The 6,054-nt window shown below is 31.6% G+C and overlaps 1 pseudogene; it reads left to right on the top strand.

Moving 5' to 3' along the window:
• Nucleotides 1-3,677: 3,677 nt before the first annotated feature.
• LOC132298230 (glutathione transferase GST 23-like) lies at nt 3,678-5,741 on the top strand (annotated as a pseudogene).
• Nucleotides 5,742-6,054: the final 313 nt, after the last annotated feature.

Below are 6,054 nucleotides of genomic sequence, written 5' to 3' on the forward strand. Positions count from 1 at the left end.
ATTCAACACCAAATAGATCAATATATAAACACCTTGACAAAAATCCAATGATGATAACTAGCAAGAAAGAGGAGATAATGTGTGATAATACACCTTCACAACATCAAATTGACTAAAAAGTTCATGTCTTAAATATAGAAGGAAAATAACATATTCAACAATGAGAATAATTCGGCAAAAGAAATGAATGTGCTATGATGCACTAAAAAAATCATCTCGTGTAGAGAATTTGCAGAAATTGAGAGAGCTACCGAAGATTGAATGGGAGAAAGATAATATATATAGCTGTAGTATTTAGAGAATTGGAAATTTTGTTGAATCGGAATGTTAGTCCTAAATTTTCTCTAGGAATTTTTTTTGCCCTCCTAATCCATATGAATTTTTTTTGCGCGCATATTCTATAGGAATTTTTAAACTTTCCATAGGAGACGAAACATGCCAAAACTCTTCATTGGTCAAAGAAATTCTAGAGATTGATAGAAGTGAACTTACAGAAACGATTCCATAACGGATTCTAGGCAGTGGCAAATTGGGAATGGAGAATTGATGAAAAATATTATGATTAGGAGTGTAGCAACACTCAAATTCATCTTTAAAATTCTAAATACGTAATATTCTTCGGTAGAAATCCAAACACGCTAATTAACTATGCAGAACTACGGCGAAAAAGGAGAGCACGCTTCATGCGAATTTTCTTTTTCCTCCACGAGCACTTATAATAAAATTGAAAATGAAGGTTAATTTGGAAAAAAATTATAATTTATAAGGTGCCGGTTTTAAAAAATTTATCAAGCACTCACTTTTTTTCTTTTTCTTTTTTCTAGAATTCCTTCCTGGGCTTAGAAGCCCGTTTTGGAGCCTCCAGAAGCCACGCGAAATAGGGCCTTATTATTTATGGCTCTATCATCACTCTCAAAATTTGTTGGCTACAAATGAAATTCCCTATCCTTATATAGGCATCTACTCTCTAACAAACGACTATGATGTATTGTAATGAGTGACTTACATCTACTCTCTAGAATTCTCTATCTAAATATCTATAATCTACAAACTCTACAAATTATCTCCAATCTACTGATTTCTAAAAAAAAATTCAATATTTTAGAGTCCTCATTTACATTCAACATGCAAATGTTGGGCAGGCAATAGGAGAAGAAGGAATGAGAGGCTGCATGGGCTAGCCAGTTGCCTATGTGGGCCGGGTGGGAACAATATGAGAAGAATGAATTAGAATCTTGCAGAGGTCATACAGAGAGTCCTCACTAGTACTCTCGCCCGAATGGGTAGAGCAATATGAGGAGGAATCTTGGACTGAGGGTTTGATTGGCATAGTTATGCGGGACCAAGGACTAAATTTTTTTAAAAAGTTCTTAGAAGATAGATTCTTATAAATAGTTAATTTTCAAATACTAACTAGATTTAAACACGTGGCTCTTCTAAAATTTATAAAAAATTGAATTTTAGAATTTCACGTCTTGGAGGTCCACATTTGAAGAAACGTTAAAATGATTCAGAATATAATTCATATGATTCTCTCGCTATTGTTTTTCTCATTTTGTGCATTTGGTGATTTTTGAGATACTCTAATTAATTTATAAATATTTTTATTTAGATATGCTTTTCAAAATTCTAATGTAAAGAGAAGATTACACTAGATATTTTTTAAAAAATTTATTTTCATATTAATAATTAGTCTCCACAAATAAAAATTAGTTACGCTATATATAATATTACATATAGGGAGGTTATGATGAATTGCATGGCCATGTAGAAACAGGGTTGGCTATTATTTTTTCTTTCTTTCTTTTTTAAATGGTAAATAGCACTTGTATAAAGATTTGTACAACCCCAAAAAGTGGGTTATAATAGAATGGGCCTAGCCCTACAACATCCCAAACAGGCACAAATTGGCTTAAAGCCCCTACACGTCCCATTGGAATTTGCAACAAAACTTTCTTCGGTGAGACTATGTCAACGTTACCTAATAAAATTGATTATCGCGATTATCAATTTTGTTAACCTTGATATAAGGTTCAAAATGTAATTTTTTATAATATAATTTAACAAAGATGAATTTTTAATAAATTTTAGTGATTTTTATTAAAATTTTAAAAGTCATTAAACATAAATAATGACTCATTCCTGAATTCTAAATGCCGCTTGGAAATTATAATTTCTACAAAATTAATAAATAATAATAAATGAGAAAAATAAAAATTCATACTATATAAATGAGAAAATATAAAATATAATGCAAGAAAAAAAAAATACAATAAAATTGTTAACCATACCATATACATTATACAACTTACTTTTAAAAATTGTTGGTCCATAATTTATAACAATCCTATTGGTGGTAAATTTTATGGTCAAGGCCGGGCCAATGAGAGTGGCATCCAGGAGTGTTCCCTCTTAGGATTTAGCATCTAGTTGTGTTCCGCTCGTTTATATATTATATGTTTTTCTTTATTCATAATTTTTAAATTGCGTCTAGACAGTTACAACATATTTACACATATAAGCGTCATCAAATATTTTCTGGTAAACAATACATTACTCTATAAATACAACACATATACTCCCTCTATCCCAAAAAGAATGTCATTTTTAGAGAGTATAAATTTTTATGAGGACATGTGAGGTATTTTAAGTTTGAAATTTTAAACTTCAAGGGCATATATAGAAAGATATAAAATATATTGTTTAAAAAATGAGAGTAAACAATTATTTTGGGAGAACCTAAAAAGGAAAAATAAATATTTTTTTTTGGAACAGAGGGATTAAGATATTATATCAGTTCAAACATGATAACAATTTTAATTGAGAATGTAATACTTTAAATTAATTTAAGTTATATTGTGAATGTAATGGTGTTGCTGGTCAATTTAATTGCGATACACTTTACAATATGTATTCGAGGAGGATGAGTAGATATTAAATGTCAATAGTGTAATCACCCAATAACAATTTATTATTAAAAAAAAAATTAGTTCCAAAAAAAAGTTAATCCACTACCATATACGTATTAAATTATTGATAACCAAAAAATATATTATAAAGAGCATTTCATTAAATTAGTACAGTAATGACATTGCGCGCCTAAATGTATCTTCCAGAGGATTGAGGTGATCTATTCAAATGAGGCACGTCCAGAAAGTCAAAAAAGGTGTGCCACCTTGCAATTAGTATTATCTAGTAGTCAATTGACTGTGGAATTCCACCATTATTCAACTTCTACGAATAGTTTAAAGTTGATTCGCTATCAAAAGTTGTTTAGTCAACAAAAGTATTGCAAATGAATAGAAGTTTTGAGCAAAGGGCCTTCTAATTTATCTTATTTATACTTAATCCTCTATTATTGGATTAATGCTTCTCAAATCAAATCCCTTTTTAAGAATTTAAGCCTTTTCTCAATATTCTTAAAATAAAATATTCTTTCTGTCAAACCATAAATTGTTCACAAATTTCCTAATGTTCTTCTTGCTAATGAACTTGGGATGTGTTGGAAAGGCAGATCTGAGGTCTACTTCCCCAAAGGTTTTATGGTCTAGTGATCATTTTTCATTTTTCATTTTTCAAAGTATTAAATGAGGGTTGAAATCTTCGTAATGACAAAAGTGACCATGAGTGCGTTTCTTATCCATAACTGAAACAAAAATTGTTTCTTTCTTCTTTTTCTCACACAGATAACAAAAAGAGGGATAAAAATGAATTACCTGAAAGATCATGCATGGCACAAATCCAAATTTGAAAAGTAGCACCCAATCAAGAAGGGAAGCATTTGCCGCTATAAATTGACTTGTGCTGGTACTAGACAGTAGACTAGGCAAACCACCTACCAATGGAAGAAGTAAAGCTGCACGGATTTTGGGGTAGCCCTTTTAGCGGCAAAGTGATATGGGCTCTGAAACTAATGGGTGTGAAGTTACATAGAAGAAGACCTCTCCAACAAGAGTCAACTGCTTTTGCAGTATAATCCAATTCACAAGACGATCCCTGTGCTTGTTCATGGCGGCAAACCAATTGTGGAGTCCGGCACTATTCTAGAGTACATCAAAGAGACGTGGCCGGAGAACCCGTTGCTGCCGGAAGATGCCTACGAGAGAGCCATGGCTAGGTTTTGGATTAAATTTGAAGAAGATCAGAAGGTAAATTTGTTACAGATCATTGATCTTTCTTAGTACTTAGCAGATTGCTTATATACCACACAAGCCTTGCACATATATATGTAGTTCCTTAAACACCACTTGTTTGACCTCAAACATACTTGTTACTTTTTGCACATAGAAAACCTTCCTGAATTTTTATTTTTGTAAAAAAAAAAACCTCTTATACTATTCCAAAATTTTGCAGATTTCCTCTACTGTTTTTGGACAATTACAATAGTGAGAGAAAATTGAAAGTTTTGGATCTAAAATCTCTATAAAACCTTTCTTTATTGATCATATGGACCCTAGATCATTTTTAGATCCATGAATTGAATTGTAATGTAAATGGATTATCCATATTTCATATCATATATATATTGCCCTAATTTTTTTTGGTCCTTTAGAGTTCTTTTGTCATTTCACAACTAATGCTCTTTTATTTGTATTTCTTGAAGGGTAAAATGGTAAATAAGATGTACTTTAAGGGCACTTTAATGGGTTAAGAGCAACTTTCAAATAATTGAGGGGGTTAATTGGATTGAGAAGTGAATCCTTTGATTCTCCCCTACGTTATCATATACTGAAATTGTATTCTAAATCAAAGGTTGAGAGGGTGACACATAAATCATAAAAGCTTTTTGTTATTTTTTTATTTTTATTTTTTATTTTTTATTTTTTATTTTTTATAATAAGGCAAACACAGAGTCTTTTTTCCCTCCCCTCTGAAGGTGAAGAGCGGAGGTTATACTGTTAGGCCAAAAAGACCCTTTGGTGTAAACTATAAAAGCTGATTCTGAATAATTCTAAATGTGTTTACTAAGTTATGGCTGAACCACAACTATTGATGTAACAAAAAGGACACTGTGTATCTCCCAGCATTTCAACTTAAGATATTGTATATAAATTGAACTTAGAGGATCTGGGGTCCGAGGGGTATTTTTTAAATCATGAAAGTTGAGAGAATTTTTTTGCAACTCACTCTCAATATTATTGGTTTTTCTACTATATACTACTGATAAGAAAAATTATATATATTTGTGCTCACATTTAGGCTCTCAAATTTTTCACCTATGGAAGTGGAAAGGAAGAAGAGGAAGCGATCAAAGAAGCATTGGAAGGGCTGAAAATCATGGAAGAGAAAGGGCTTGGAGATAACAAGTTCTTTGGTGCCGATGCCATTGGATTAGTAGACATCTCATTTGGATGGTTTGCTTATGGGTTCGAATGCATGGAACAAGTGGTTGGTGTAAAACTGCTAGAACCAAGCACATTGCCTCGCTTGTCCGCATGGGTTCAAAATTTTAAACAAGTTCCTGTCATCAAAGAAAATCTTCCGGATCGCAAAAAGTTATTGGCCCATCTCAAATGGTTTAGGTAGAAAGTACTCCGTATATGTTAAATCTCCGTTAATCAAGAGTATTAAGAGGAATTGACTTGAATATTTATGATGTTAGATCCTTATTTGCGCGCACAAAGTAACTATTCTTAGAATGTTGCACCAGTACTTGTTTTTCATATGAAATGTTAGATTTTTTTTTTTATATGTGCTTCATTGTGTGATTATATATAGGGGCAAGATTTATGAATTGTGAACAAAAAAAAAAAACATGTATTGTAAGAGGAAATATTGTAAAATTATAATATAAAAGCCTTTGAGATTTAAATGTTGATGAAATTTTATTGTTTCTTTTCCTTCCAAATGTGGACACGAAGCTTGTAAGTGTGAGTTTCCAGGTAAGGACTTTACTATATTTCAATTTCTGCTTCCAATTAGATGATGCCCAAAATTGTTTGGATTTACATAAAGGCCACATTTGGCTTGAAGAGAATACCAAATCACATTAGAGTAAGGGCATTATATATAGGGGCAAGATTTTTAAAAAGATTCCACTAAGAATTTTTTGCG

This window comes from Cornus florida, unplaced genomic scaffold (genome assembly GCF_030987335.1).
Source record: "Cornus florida cultivar Cherokee Brave unplaced genomic scaffold, ASM3098733v1 CherokeeBrave_3.0.0_Hap2_Chr01, whole genome shotgun sequence".
In the NCBI taxonomy this organism is placed as follows: domain Eukaryota; kingdom Viridiplantae; phylum Streptophyta; class Magnoliopsida; order Cornales; family Cornaceae; genus Cornus; species Cornus florida.